Source organism: Dermacentor albipictus, unplaced genomic scaffold (genome assembly GCF_038994185.2).
Source record: "Dermacentor albipictus isolate Rhodes 1998 colony unplaced genomic scaffold, USDA_Dalb.pri_finalv2 scaffold_19, whole genome shotgun sequence".
NCBI lineage: Eukaryota > Metazoa > Arthropoda > Arachnida > Ixodida > Ixodidae > Dermacentor > Dermacentor albipictus.
In genome coordinates, this window is record NW_027225573.1 from 532,749 (window position 1) to 549,089 (window position 16,341).

At 41.7% G+C, this 16,341-nt stretch overlaps 1 long non-coding RNA gene across 1 annotated transcript; it reads left to right on the forward strand.

Moving 5' to 3' along the window:
• The first annotated feature begins 5,629 nt into the window (after positions 1-5,629).
• Positions 5,630-15,913, forward strand: LOC139052135 (uncharacterized). Its single transcript, XR_011509724.1, has 4 exons — positions 5,630-5,794; positions 7,187-7,228; positions 10,385-10,589; positions 13,265-15,913. It is a non-coding gene; the product is annotated as an uncharacterized lncRNA (long non-coding RNA).
• Positions 15,914-16,341: the final 428 nt, after the last annotated feature.

The window sequence follows — 16,341 nt, forward strand, 5'->3', positions numbered from 1 at the left end:
AATAAAAGAACGCAGCTGGGCAGGCCATGTAATGCGTAGGTCCGATAACAGGTAGACCATTAGCGCTGCAGAATGGGTGCCAAGAGAAGGGAAGCGCAGTCCAGGGCGACAGAAGATAATGTGAGGTGATGAAATTAGGAAATTCGCAGGCGCAAGTTGGAATCAGTTGGCGTAGGACAGAGGTCATTGGAGATCTCAGGGAAAGGCTTTCCTCCTGCAGTTAACATAAAATAGGCTCATGATGGTGATGCTGAAGCAAGCAAGTATAATATAGTCACGCAGCCTTAACTAGAAACATGGTGCGCTGCAGAGAAGCTTGCTACTACCCAGCATTATTCTAACAACCTGTATAGTCTAAGGAGGTCGCTTTCGCAGCATAGACAAAAATGCTCCTCACATTGAGTGCAAGAGCAGTGCAAGAGAAATAACTGCTGTAACTAAGTACTATCTAAAATCACATAAAAAAAACAATAGATCTTTATATAGCTGCAAAATCGTGTCTAAGATTGAAGTCATTTGAGAAATTCCAGCATTGTTTAGAACAGATTCTATTCATGAAATCTGAAACTTACGTGCTCATGCACAAGTAGCGATGAGGCAGCTGTTTGTTCCTTCATATTTAAAGAAATGATCTGCAGGTTTGCAACAGTAGGGAAGTGTGTAAAGTTTGCCAATTTGTATTAGGTAGAACAACCAGTGGCGGGCAAAACAATTGCGCAAAATTCTCAATTTTTTCTTGCTAGAAGAACCTACAAAACAGCGCAATCAAAATAGTTCTATCTTTACCTTTAATTCAACTATGTTTTTACCTTTCTTTTCTACAGCTCACATAGCGAAACTATCTTTTTTTCTCTGAACTATCTGACCGTGTGAGATTGAAACAGTCAGTGTGACACGTTCAAATATATAAGCACGGGAAATTTGCTGAAAAGTCAATAGCATCATTTTTTATATGGTGTAGCAACTTTCAGTTGTACATAGTTAAGGAAAGCGATTACTAAAATATTCACCATGTCATTTACTCAGAAACGTTTCACTGTTCTTCTTGAATAATCCGGCACTCTGCCACTACAAATGAATGTTCTAATTTGCCTTCATGTGGAATGGAGTTTTGGGGTTTGTGGGGTTGACTGTTATAAGCTAGATTCTGCAGCACCAGAAAGTACACTGCCAGGAAGGAATCACGATAAGAATGCCAATCAAATTTAGTTTGTAGTAGGATCCTGTAGGAGGAAATAAAGCACTACTTCTAAGGAGCACCAAGACTTTATAAGTAAAATTGAAACTAAGGCAGTTCAATTGGGACATCCTGAAAGTCGTTAAATCACCACTAAAGGTAAAAAATCTGTTTGGAGTGATAAAATATTGTTTGAAAACATTGTTGTTGGTAATTTCGCGATGATAGGTTCAGTATTAGGAGAGAAAAAGAAGGTCAGAGTCTCATTTGTCGAATTTCATTCCGAGACCCACACCTCTGTGTGACATTAAAGATTTATATGTAATTTCTCGAATTTTGCCGGCGTTGGCGCAGTAAGAATTCCCTAAACTTGTCACATTCTGTCTTTGGCTCCTTTATAGCACAAGCCAGTCAATCTGCAGGTAAATAATTTCCTAGGCGCGAGCAGATACAGTCAAAATGCATTACGTCATGCAGGGCTTATACAGAAACTTCAAGATGGTGCCGCCATCTGTCTTTCGTTTTTACTTCTTTTATTACATACCAAGCGTTCTCTCAGGGAATAAGGGGTGCTTTTGACATTGTGGAAGGGTGATTTACTAAAGCAGAAGAAATCATTTTTATCTCTAGTGTCCCTCTAAAGGTGCCTTTCTCCGCAGTATCTTCAGTTACAGCAAAATGACGTTTCAGTTATTGTACACCCACGTTCGGCAAATTGGCTTCACTGGGGTCATCCAATAATGCAAGCTCAAAAAAATGTACCCAGCGCAACGCGAAGCTTACGAATTATATAATCCATATCAACGTGCTTGTCTGAAAAATAATATTGATGGTCGCCCTAGGGTATCACTTTTGGTGAGCTGACGTCGCATTGGAAGCGCGCGTCCTTCCTCTTTCAACTGCACTGCATCCGCAACAATATATAGCACTTCGCGTTCAGATTTCACGTGCTCTTTATTGCCCCCAAAATAAGCCAGACAATTCCAAGTCTAAGCTTTTCTAAATTCCCCTCCTGTAAGCTCGCGCATAGCATGACGGAGAGCATTCGTGACTACTGAAATATCAAAGGACTCTGATAGTACTCATTAGAGGTTCACGTCATTCACTGTTGAAACAAAGCGTCAGTAGGCGTGCCGTAATTGTGAGTAGAAGTTCCCAGATCTTAAGGGTAATTCAGAGGCTCTGAACGCTGCAAATTTTGCGTAACACTTGTAAACGAAATAGGGCCCACATCGCTGAACCTGTTTCACGACTTGTTCAAAAGCAACAGCCTAATGATATTCATGTTCTCTTAAGGATTATGCAAAGTGCAGCACTTTAATTAACATATCTGAAAACTGCCATGCAATCTTTCCGTGCAACCTCTCATAACACTACAACTGCTGCAGATCGAATAGAAGCCTAGAAAACGTAGGATCAAAGCTCACAGAAACTACAGCCCCCAGCAAAACCTCTCATGTTGAACATGCTTCGCAGCTTATCACAATTACAGATGACGACTCAGCTTCCAGTGGTTGGCTAACTGCTGACAGCCCCGTTACTCTGGCTAATTCCAGAATGTCGTCAACAGGCGCGAGGACAGTGTGTTCGCCAAACTGGGGTTCCAGGATCTCTAAATGTTACATCCAATTATGGTTAAGACAAGACTTTCATTTGTACATTTTTGTCTATATACCCAGCCAATTATCTGCGATCAACATTCCCATTAGTTATGCTGACCTATACAACCCAACACATTTAACGCACTAGCTAGCGAATTCCAACTGCTAGTTGGTGTGCTGACATCCCTTATGAAAATGACTGTTGAAATGTTGTTGGCATATTGTTGACGAACTGTTGACTCAATAGCCTTTAAACAATACCTCAACAATTATTGAAACCATAGAGCAATAATTCAACAGTAAAGTTGTTGGGCAGTTCACAACAAAAAAGTCGTTGACTAAATTCTGTTGGTATAGTGTTGAATAGTATTGAGTATTATTGAGCCATTGTTGAGTAGTTTTCAACACTAAAGTCGTTGACTAAATTCTCTTGATATGTTGTTGAATAGTATTGAGTATTATTGAGCCATTGTTGAGTAGTTTCCAACAATAAAGTCGTTGACTAAATTCTGTTGATATATTGTTGAATAGTATTGCGCATTATTGAGCCAATGTTGAGTAGTTTTCAACAATAAAGTCGTTGACTAAATTCTCTTGACATATTGTTGAAAAGTATTGAGTATTGAAGCATTGTTGACTAGTTTCCAACAATAAAGTCGTTGACTAAATGCTGTTAGCTTATTGTTGAATAACACTGAGTCACGAGCAATATTGAGTTTCGAAGTACATGTGAAAAACACACGCACATATGTATGTGTGCGTCTTTTGCACATATATGTTGCTTTACTGATCACTTGATCACCATTGCATATGTACAGGGTGTTGTTTCACGTTACTTGAACCATAGACGTATATACACGTGTTTCAGCCAACTTTACTCAGAGATTAAAAATATGCCGATGCACCATAAGACGATGCGACCAAATGCATGTTGCTCACTCTTGCACGTGTCACGGTATTCTTGTATTTTTCCTAAGTAGTTAATTAGTCAAGAAAATTAGCCATTCTGAATGAACAAAGTTAGGCGAAAAATTCCAATTAGAAAGTTCTAGAGCACTTTGCAAAACGTCCGATTAGGCCATTTCTAACTTTCTATCTATTAAGTGTTATTGTATTTCAGCTTACTGCGGATGCCCGAGAAATACAAAAAATATCACTTGACATACCCGCTTGCGCGCCGTGCTTGCAGCGCTCCCAAACGAGCATACCATCGAGCAGGGTGTGTTGCGCTTAAAAGGCGACAGGGCAGTGACGAAGGCGTTGGCTGTGGTATTGACGCCAGCGACGTGCTTCCCTCGCTGCGGTTCATGATGGCGATAAGCAGACGGTTGTTCACACCGGTTAAATGGTATGTTTTCGTTTGTGCGCAGAAGGCTTAGGAGCCGTGCAATCACAACTCGCAGGCGTGCATGTCACGTGGTGCTTTTTGTATTTTGCGAGCATCCGCAGTAAGCTGAAAAACACTAATACTTAACAGATAAAAAGACAGAAACTGTTTATTCGGACGTGTTGCCAACTGCTCTGCAACTTTCTAATTGGAATTTCTTCGCAACTTCCTTGCTTCAGAAGTTGGATAATTATCCTTGACTAATTAGCCAAATAAGAAATATATAGAAATAGCGCGACACGCTACATACCAAAGGGAGCAACATGCATTTAGTCGCGTCGTCATAGAGGGCATAGAGTTTACACTCGGCCTAAAGTTAGCAGAAACATCCTGCATCTATATATATAGTTTGAGAAGATAAACGTCGCTACAAGCATTGATAAACAACCGATGATTGGACGCATCCTGCATTTCTATCGGCGTCCATTATAAGGGGCCAGTGCCCTCGCTGAGTGTTAGGAAACGGCATTGCATGCCTCCATGTTAAATATGGTCAAGGTGGCGGGGAACGTTAACAAAATTCAAGTCTGGGGTTTGATGGGCCAAAACCACGCTTTGATTATGAGCCGCACTGTAGTAAGAAACTCCATATTTATTTTGACCATCTGGGGTCCTTTAACCTGCACCAAACGCACAGCACACGGGCGTTTTTGCATTTCAGCCCCATTGAAATGCAGCCGCCGCGGTCGGCATTAGATCCCAAGCACTCGGGTTAGTACCGCAACACCTCAGCCACTATGCCACCACGGCGGGTGCGGCGGAGAAAGCAGTGAACATCGTTTTTACATAGTGCGTTTCGCTTAGATGTTACCTGTTAGCGCGCTACAGAACGAAACGAAAAGCTTGGCGGATATGTACAACATGGTGCTCATATTTCACATGGAGGCCAAATTCTTTTCTGTGACCTAGACGGAGTGCTGGCGAATGTGTTGGGAATCTGCTCGGCCAATAAGCACAATCTGCGCTGCTATACGTTCTCGGTGACAATTCGCACAGCGCAGAAGCACACGCACAAATGTTTAAAGAATGGGACGACAGACCGCCTGTAGTTTTCCATGACGTAGAAATAAGAAGCACAAATAGCGACGTTTCTGTACTTTTGTGGTCAATAGTTCAATTCGCATGGTTGCGGCACGCATTACTTTTTTTTTTTTTAAATCCGAACGACGAAAACTGTGCGCGCAAAAATTAGCACGGCGTTTGCGACGTTTGAATTTGGCGCCTTTTCCCGCGCATTCCATTAGCTCCGGCCGGTGCACTGCGTTACTGCGCCAAAGAAAGTAGTTCATCAAAGAAGCGAAGCAAAAAAACTTTCATACACTTGCAAATCGCAACAATTGCTCAGTATTAACATGAAATTACAAAATTTGTTATCAAGGGGTACAATTCATGGTAATATAGGCGTGTATTTGTATGAGTGTACACGTATAATTGCGCGTTTGAGCTTTTGCTGCTTGGCACATTTCGGCGAGTGTGTGCATGCTGTTTGCTTGAGAGCTTCCTGCGTTTTCTGCGTTCTTTGTGTGCTTCGCTGTGACATCTTTGGAATATTCCTGCGTGTTGCTCGCTTTTTATGGGCTTGTTGCCTCGAAGATCGCCATGATCGCCTCCGACTCAGCGACATCAAAGGTGAGTTAGTGTTTCAAATTCCCCTTGTTCGTCCATTGCGAGGCGGTGAACGGAAGCGCGGGAATTATTTCAGCGCTTGTGCGTGTCTTCCGCGCGCCTCTTTTCTAGTTTTCATTCCTAGTACTATCCTTCCGTTGCCAGAATTGGTTGTACAGCACTAGATTAGTGGTATGTAACATGGAGCTTTGTCCTGGTTTAACTTTGCACTCCGCTTGTGATGACGTAAGGCAGCTATGTGGTGCCAGCTAAAACAGGGCATGTTGTACGCCATGATTTCTGATACGGTGTTCGAGCACCGATTGAGTTAGCCTTATTAATGAGCGCAAAACAATGCGACGTGAAACCATCCGATCTGTACTGTAATCGGAAGATATTTCGTTTGCGCCACGCTAGTACAAGGCGTATGAGTGAGCTGTAGCAACGGAGGGGGGGGGGGGGAATCAGCGAAAATGTATTCTGTTGCGCTGTTCCCTTCAGGATCGAGTGACTCCGCGGTGCTTCAACGCGACTATCTGACACGCCGTGCGGCCGATGTTCGCGCTATCGGAAAACACAGAGGAGGCTGTCGCGCAATAATAATAAAGAATTTGAAGGGTGTACATGTGATTCTATGCGATACGTGAGATACAATAGAGGGGGATGCCACAGATTGCTGCGAAATCAACGAGTTATACGCCTTGCCAACCGCGTGTGTTTTGTTTTCCACCAGTTCGCGCGCATTCAGCTTTCTTTTTTCATCTTCATTCGACGCCATCGAGTGCTTCGCCCAAACGGCTTCGCGTAGGCGCTCTTAGCATTCACGGAAAGGCGTATTTCATGGCACTCCAGGTCCTACAACATTCAAAATAATGTAATTTCGTGAAATTGCAGCTTTTCGCACTTCAGTAAGTGATTGATTCAACAAAATTTTAAAATCATTAGAGGAACGAGATGCCTGGCATATCTGCCTTGTCGTCCCACTGGGTTTCGAGGCGGCATGTATACGTTATCGGCAATGACAACGCTTTGCCACAAGCTTGGAATAATGCATTGTCGAAAGAGCAGTTCTGTGAAATTCTTTCTTTGAGAGTAAGCAAACCTTCAGTAGCATCAGGTAGACGGGGAGTAAAAGAATGCAACACTGTGGTTTTATATGAAGGAGCTGCCTTGAATATGTGACCATAATAGTTCAGTAGATGCATGGAAATAATTTTTAAAATAATAGAGGGATGTGAAATAAATTATTTGACAAGCTCACACTGCCATTGGCAAGAGCGGCCACACTTTAGTGTATTCAATGACTAGTCATTTGTATCCGTCCATTTATGTCAGCCTAATGGTCCATGTAGCTATTTTCATTGTTGCTTTTGCTGCGTTGTGGCTTCACATTTTAATACTGACATCTTTTTTCAGATTCAAAATGAGCTGAGAGACACCCAAGCTGGAATGCTAAAGGTGAATTCTTTGGCCATCCATTCTGTAACGTCACCATGATCAAATACAGTGATGCGGTGAAAATGTATTGCAGGAAGCAGGAAAAACAACATTGATGATGCAACTGCAAGGCATTTGCTCCAATGATCAATTGGTGCGGAGTGCCTTCATTAGGAGACATGGTGCCTTTAAGCACTCAGCTGAAAGACTGCAACTGCACCGGGACTGGGAGTGAATTTCAGTGTCACTTGTGAACATATTAAAGATAGAATGTGCCTTCTTCAGGGTATATGCCTGATATGAGAGGGGTGTTCAGAAACAGTGTGGACATTAGTGGTCTACGTGAGTGCACATCTTCCTAGTTTTACCAGAACGAAGGTATGACCTATGTCATGCAGCAGTGCACTGCTAGAGGTATCAAACCAGAGCAGCAGCACCCTTTGAGAAAGTTGGCTGAAGAACGAGCAGTGATCAAAGCTTTCTGCATTTCAAGGGCCAAATTCCAAAAAGATTGATGCCGAGCTGGACGGTGTGAAGTGCCGGTCACCACATACTGTAGCCAGCATGGCATGAATCACCTTGGCATTATGCCTCGTTAGGATACAGAAATTGCATCACTGCTCATAAAAAAAATAGGAAATTGGGAGTTTGAGGGGAAGTGGCAGGGCTCCCCTCTGGAGCAGCCAGTGCATGCCCATTGCTATACTGATAATCCTACCTTAATGAGAACCAGTGATGCATGTTAACCTATTACGCAGCTAAGTGCATTCCTTGTTTTGTATTAAGGGGACACTAATGACACCTTAAATGAATTTAAAATAAAGCATCATTTTAAATATCTACTTCTGTAAATTTCTTGGTAATTGCTTGATTATTAGAGAAAATAAAGCTCAACGTTCAATTTTCTGAGTATCGCCCCAAAATCTTCGTGCTGACATCTCAGTGTCACATCGTGGATTTCAAGTATTTTTACAAACTTGGGTTGCATTGTTTCAGTAAAAGTTCCTGACGGTTCTTATTTTAAGTTTTTGGAATACAATGAAGAACATCTTTATTTGTAAAAAAAAATTGCTGCACCTGAACAGACATCGTCTAAATCCATGACGTCACAGCAAGCGGGTGTGGTAACTTCAAGGCAGCACTGCCACCAATCTTTCCTCTTGCTGCTTTTACAATTTACTCAGCCTCTTGTCATGGTACGAGTGAATCTCTTGAATTGTAGGAAGGTCATTTACAGATACATCTAAAATAATTTTTCTCTTTAGTGCTTTCTTGCCATAGTTGCTTAGGGGTGTTGGCACAGCGCCGCTAAGCACGAGGTCACATGATCAAACAACCACATTATGATGGAGGTGAAATACAAAACTGCCCATGTACCTTGCAGCCTGATTTGGTAAAAATTAATCCAGAGTTCCCCACTATGGCGTGCCTAAAGCCTGTTTCACATGCAAGCGAAAATGCTTGCAAATCCTGCCGCCGCGCCGCAGAAATCAGTTTCAAGCGGCAGTGGGAGCGGCAAGGTTCAGGCAAGTTGGAATTTCATCGCAGCGGCAGAGCGGCAGCACTGCTTCGGAATGGTTCACCTCGACACGTGACCAGCGGAGGATTAGTGCTGGAAAGCCTGCGCATAGGACGATGTTTATTTACTTGGTACGCGTGGTACAGGCAACATGCCAAGAGAGCTTTTCAACGAATTGTTAAATTGCTAAGCGCAGGATATGTATATATAAAATAAAAATTTGAGAGGCAGGGACAAAGCAATGTTTATGTTGGTAGTCGCAAACTACCGAAACTGGCTGAAAGTCCTGTGTTTTATGCCAGCAACATTGCTATTCGCAGCAGCGGAAAATGCGCGGCGGCAATGCATGTGAAACGAAACTTCGCGATAAGCTTTACAGCGCCGCGTCGCTGTTCGCTCCATTCGCTGAATCGCTTGCATGTGAAACAAGCTTAAACATCAGATAGTCGTTTTGGAACTTAAAACGCGAAAATTTAATTAATTTAATTTTACTTTAGTGCTCCTTTAAGCGGTAGAATTTATGATCTCTGCAAAAACTCATGCTCAAAGTATTTTCCGTAAAGATTAAATAAACAGTAGATATAAGTGTCTATTTATATTTTGAATTCTGTGAATTCTGTGATACGTGATGACTATTAGTGGTACAACGAGACAGAATTGTAATACAATGTGTGACGGCACGATGATGCACATCGAGGAAATGACCGAGTCTCCCTAGAGGTCCCTGACATGGACATCAGCTGACTGTCCACAAACTTCTGAGTTCACTCCGTGATCTTGTGCAGCCTGTGCTTTGCGAGTAGATTAATTTAATTGAAATTTAATTTAATTAATTTAATTTACTGTCCTTGCGGCTTATGTACATTTCATACAGTAGAGTGGAATCTCGCATTACTTCTGGAGCACAGCAAGTGAACGTGATGTGTAGTGGTAATCTTAGTAATGATCGACAATCATGTCCCACTTCGAGCTCCTAATGCTGCTTGCCAACACAAGCAGCAGCATCTGCTCAAGATAGCGTGAAAGAGATTCATTGAAAAGTGGCATATGCCCAGGGTCGCATACCCAGTCACCCAAGCTGTTCCAACGGTTGGTATTGAACACTTCCCTCAACATAGCAGCCCAATCTCCCCATTAGACCATGGCTACATATTCACACAAATGGATTGGACAATCGAGACAAACACCTGAAAATATGAATTATCCCAAGAATGGTAATCACAATAAATAGTACTAGATGTGCATTAGCGCAAGCTCTTGGGCCAGTTGGTGCATGATGAACTTGAAAAAGGGGGGTACCAGCAAAACAAAGGACGCGCACACATGGAAAAGGCGTTAGACAGGGACGAACGCTGGTCCGTCCCAATGTCCGTCCATGTCTAATGCCGTTTCCTTGTGTGCGTGTCATTTGTGTTTCGCTGGTGCTCCCCTTTTTCAAGTACTACATGTTTGGATACTTTGGTTTATTATTCTTGTTTGTGCTGGATTGTTTTTCTGAAACATGGGGCATCCAGACAGCATCAGAAGCTTGTAAGAAGTCAAGTTTAGCATTCTAGATTTGGAACAGGTACTTTTGTAATTTATTTGCAGTAGGGCTGTTGTGTGAATGTACTTGAAAGGCTTAAAACTGTTTTGCTAACATTTACTTAAACATGCAGGTTCACATACGCTGTAAGAGTGCACATTGAGAAGGTTATCCTGGCCCAGCTTACCATGGCCTGCCATGGTGGACCAGGAAAGTTTGCAAGGGCCTTGCTTCACCATGTGTTCACAGAGGAGGAGCTCATGGGCCATTTGGGCTTTGGAAATAACACCAAGGGGCAACAGAGGCTCTTGACCCCATCAGGGTCAGTGCTGTTATAGGCAAGTACCATATATCCTTTCCGGTTGCATTTTTACATTCACATTTCTTTTCTAAATTTATGAGCTTGCCATTGGGATAACAAACGACTTTCACGTAGCCTGTGTGTGCAGTTGTGTGCTACAATAGCTTACCATTTGGAATGACTGTTCATATGATCTTAAGTGCCTAATGCCGCCATACTCAAATGCTTCCAAATTTAAAAGCTGCCTTCACTGCCGAAAGTTTTTAGCATCTCCACCAAATAAAATGAGCTGCATTTGTGCATTAGCAGTGCTACTTGGCTGTCATTGCAAGGAATAGTTGTCTGTGAAGCACGCTCCAAATCTGTTGGCATGGAGGACATAGTTAAGTAGCCTGAAAGTGTTAATACACGAATTGCGGAGAAGCTATGCTCAAGTGTGGTTACTGCTCAGCTCGAGCAGGAGCACGTTCACCAAATTGCAGAAATCAAAACAGCTCTCCAGGTTCCGAGATGCGAAACAGTAGTTTCACCAATTTTAACAGACCACATCGAATTAAAGTTGCTCCTATCTTGAAGCAGGTCCATGTGATCCAAGACAGCAACCTTTCAGCGGAGGGAACCTGAGTGTTGTGGCAATTTTCTTTTGGTGGTTTCAATCAAAGAAACAACAGGAACAGAGTTGCCAGCTTCACAGTCAACAGTACTATGTTTAGTGGATGCTTACTTATTCTAAGCACCTAATCTATGACTCGTATTTATTAACATGCACTTTATCACTTTGAATTCTAAGATATGAAAAAAATATTTATGTGGCTTTTCCCCATATACTTCAATAAATGGAGAATAGGCTCTTGGGGCCTAATGTATAAAGCTTCTTACAGACCATCGGACATGTCCACTACTCCCATTCTGAAATTGTTAGAATTGTCTCCTGCTTCCTTACTTCACCTACCTGTTAACATGGTTATGAACCATTGCCAAGTAGATTATGGGCTTAAATTTATCAAAAAGATGAATGGGCTTTTCTGTCGCTCTTGTTTAGCCCGTTGAGGATCACATTTAGGGGAGAAATATGCCTCTAATTTAGGAGTTATATATATCTTGTGGTGTGCACATACTCAATACTTTTGAATTGAATAGTGTCCTATTCAATTTAGTCTTTGAATGGTCACTATTTGTAAATGTGAGTATTATTCTAATATTTCGAAACACCAATAAAACATGAGATTTGAGCCAAAGTACGGTAAATTTTCACCTCCAATAACATAGTGTAGACGTAAAACGTAAGAACTTGTAAGAATAGCAGACCAGGCTACGTTACTAAAGTAGCTGTACTTTAGAGGCTGTACAGCAATCATTCATGCTTACTGAAGAGTCCTGTGCATGTGAAGAAACTTTTTGCTGCTCCATTTGTGCTTTTAATAAACAGCTCTTCATAACATAACAATGATAGAAACTTGCTAACTTTAAGAATGCTAGTATGTGAACCTCATCTTACATTAATTGTGATATCAGCTGTTCATTATTCAGAAGCTATCCAATATTTGATGTGCTTCTCGCATTATTCGGTTCAGTCTCAAAAATCACTTTTCGCGCATCCTTATTACTGTTATTGCAGATTTAAGTTCTTCAGGGCGAGTTTCCGAGAAAATAAACTGGTAAATAATTTTTTAAAATAACAATAAAGTAGCAATACCATTTCAGTATTTGCAGTTTTACATGTTTTATTTTTTTATGCAGGATAAAGCAGCATAATTTTTTCTGTAATGAAACTTACGAAAACTTGTGCAACACTCCCAATTTAGTGCAATGACAGACACCAAGGAGCTAAGTGAAAAATCAGTTTGGGAGAAACCCAAGGAGCGACAGCACTATAAGAATATTTTCTAGAAGTCTCAGAAGGTTGTAGCACCTCCAGTGGGAGGCTAGGCAACACTTTGTTCTGAAAAGGCAAATTTTTTCAGAACGTTCCATCACAGCGACAGATGTATGGCAGTGAACCCTAAAAGGGTTAAAGAAGTCAGTCCTATGGCATATGGCTCTTAAAAGACAGCATTTCTTCGTATCTGTCACATTCTGCATGTGTCATCCTAAGCAGTTTGGCGCACAACTACACGGAATCCTCATTATAACAGTAATTCCGTCGTTGAGGCAGAAAACATACTTCGCTGTAAGCAGTGTTTTCTTTAATGTAGAAAGTCCTAAGTCATTGTAAGGCGAGAAGTACGTTCCGATTGCATGTGAACTCAGGAAACCTAACATCAAATGAAGCTACACTCAATTCTAGTGACATGACACTATTGTATTTGGAGCATGGAAAAGCACAGTGAAGTGCTGCACATTTTAATTATGAAACTTACAAGGAATAATTTTAGTTGTCAGTTCAGGTTTATTTATGAACGACATGAATTTTTTTCACCATTTTGTTTCTCAGCAAGCAAAGTTCACATCTTTGACATTGAAGATATTCATAAAGTTATATTGCTACAGTGTTTTGTTCCTCTTTGCCCTTTCCTGCATTTGACACTTAGTGGAGTCCTGTGCCACACTAAATAAATTTAAATGGTCATGCTGTAAAGCTGTACCCATGGAAAATTGGAATAAAGCAACACAAATACATAAATCAATTTCATTGTAACACGGGCATATTGCATGCCATTCTTTTGCATGTGGAAGTTACTTTTTAAAACTTGTTCTGGCTTGTTCTTGCAGGCTTCACGTGTCGCAAATTTCCTGGTACCAACATGCCCTATGTAAAGAACTCTGGCCTCGCTTCTCGCATGGGACCTTGCCCCTGAAGCAACTGCCCTTGCCCCTTCACCTCTGAAGAGCCCAAGTTGGACAGCTCAAACCAAAACACAAGTGTTGTGCTTTTGTAACTCTCGACATTTTTATGTTTTATGTTAGTCTCCTGAAGGGCCCAATTTGGATTTCTCAAATGAGCATACAAATGTTGTGCCTTCCTATGCCTTGACATTTTTACGTTAATTTTATTTATGTTAATTAGGCTAGTCTCCTGAGAAGCCCACATTGGATTGCTCAATCCCAGAATACAAGTGCTGTGCTTTGTTATAGTTCACTACATTTTTATGTTAGTTTTTGATATGGTTCCAGTAAGGATAGTGTTTCCTTATTAATATATTTTTTAAGTAGCTTAAGTCATTTCATGCCAAACCACCCAACAATTTTCTCAAGAACTGTTCCATTATGGCAAACCATTTCAAGTTTGCTTGATTTTGAGTAGGTACGAGAAAATTTTTGAGAAAATTTGCTTTCATACATACTCTTAAGTAATTCCAGGGCAACCAACCAGCGTTTTTTTGGCCATCACAGATATAGTTGAAGCTCCGAACTCTTGCTCCCCATTTATTTTCCTTCACAAAAATTTTTTTTTAATTTTGGCAAAAATTTATTGTTCTTGCCCAGCTAAGCTAGAAGCCACTGATACACGTTTCTCCTGAAAGGGAAATTGTATGATCCAGATATTCAGGTGGTGTTCATGTCAAGAGACTGAAGTGGTGTGACTGCCAAAATTTGCAATGTTTGAATTTTCTTCTAACGTAGGGAAATACAGAAGGCACAAAATGAATATAAAATCAGACTGGTTGACTTGGGATAGCAGCAAAATATTTCAAGCCTTGGAGGTTCAGTTGATCAGCTAAAAAAACTAACGTTGAAATTTTTTGCAAGCTTCGTGTTGAAGGTAAAAAATTAGCTTTGGTGGTTGGCACAAAAGTGTGTCACCCATCATTACACAGCCGTACATGTCCGCTATGCATGTGACAAGTAACAAAAAGTGATTATTCTTTAAGTGCGATGAGGTATGTTTTATAATGTTCCTTTGTGGATCACACATACAGCATAAATATAGCATAAATATATGAAGCCATGTCATCTAGCAAGGAAAGGTTGTTAATATATTAGCCACATGAACTACTCAACAAACTGACTTGCATTTTTTATCATTACGAAGGCAGGTGACGTCAAGTGCTGCTGCTGCAGTCTCAGCTCGTATTTTTTTAACATGAACGCAAAAAGTGGTCGCCAATGGTGTCCGACCACATCAGACTGAACATGGCACATATGACTTTTACAGATGAGCATGTTCCAGCTCTGAAACAGTGGTAGCAAACAACACCACAAGAATTTCTTCATACTCATGTAGGTTTTCAGTCTTAATTATGAAGGTGTTTTCTACTTGCATCATCATTGGGCTTCAGGGAGCAGGGCACAAAGTGTCCTGCTCCCTTTATGTTGCATTGCAATGCGACATGCCCTTTAGCATGCTTTGTATGAACAATATCAGTGCTCTTTATAGATTTACTGTCTACATAATAGCTGATTTTTCTTTTTCTAAACTGCATGAAACATATCTTTTAGCACTGCAGGATTCCCTCACATATTTATTACGTACGAGGTCTGTTAGAAAAGTATTCGACCTTTTTTTGCGAACACCTGATGAATATGAAACAAGCGCGTTTTCATCAGCCGCCCTTGAACCTTTGTGCGCATGCATGAATTTTTTCCCACCTGCCAATAGCGTGAATTGCTGGGACGCAGCATTTGAATGAGGTAGTACAGTGCTCTCGTCGGTTTTTTATTGCAAGGAAAATGGCAGAGCGACTGGAGCAGTGCTACTGCATCAAATTTTGACAGAAACTGGGCGACAGCCAAGTGGAAATCATCTGGAAGATTCAGACTGCTTTCGGTGACTATGCTATGAGTAGCACACAGATTAAGGAGTGGTACAACCAGTTTAAAGACGGCCACACATCGGTGGAGAGCGAGCCACGCTCCAGTCAGCCATCAACATGCCGAAATGACCAGGTCATTGCCGAAGTGAACCCCGTGGTGATGCGGGACCGTCGTGTAACTATCCAAGAAATTGCGGAAGAGGTGGGCATCAGCACATTTTATCCACATTCTATTATCACCGAAGATTTGGCCATGAAGAGAGTTGCGCCGAAATTCGTTCGCAAGCTGCTCATGGTGGAGCAAAAGCAACTTCGTGTTGAAGTCTCACAGACATGCTGGATTCCACAAACAGTGACCCCAACTTCATGAACACCATAATCACTTGTGACAAGTCTTGGGTGTATGTTTACGACCTGGAAACCAAATCCCAGTCGTTACAGTGGAAGCATCCCACGTCGCCAACCAAAGACCGCTAAGTGTGCAGCAACGTCAAAGTGTTGCTGACTGCTTTCCTTGACTCCCGCAGTGTGGTAGACCACGGATACACACCACAGGGTCAAACAATCACTAAAGACTACTTATTTAACAGGGATAAGCGGGCTAGTTGGTGGTCGTTATTGGTATTCATCATGTAACCGCACAAAAAAAAGGGACAAAGAAGGAACACGCCGCGCCTGTCCTGTGTGTTCCTTCTTTGTCCCTTGTTTTTGTGCGGTTACATGATGCATACTAAAGACTACTACAGGGATGTCCTCCATGGCCTATGTGATGCTGTATGGAGCAAGATACCGAAGTTGTCAACAGGACATTGGCACATCCATCACGACAATGCTTTTCTCGCACTTGATTCAGACTTTTTTGGCGAAAAACCAGACTCCTGTAGTTGGACAGGCTCCTTGCTCTCCTGATATGGCGGCCTGCAACTTCTGGCTGTTTCCCAAAATCAAGGGGCCATTGAAACAAGCGTGATTTTAGACAAGAGAAGACATTATGGCTGCAACGACAGCTGAGCTAAAGTCCATTCGGAAAGAGGCCTTCTCGGAATGCTTCTAACAATGGCAGCACCGCTGGGAGAAGTGGCTGGATTCCCAAGG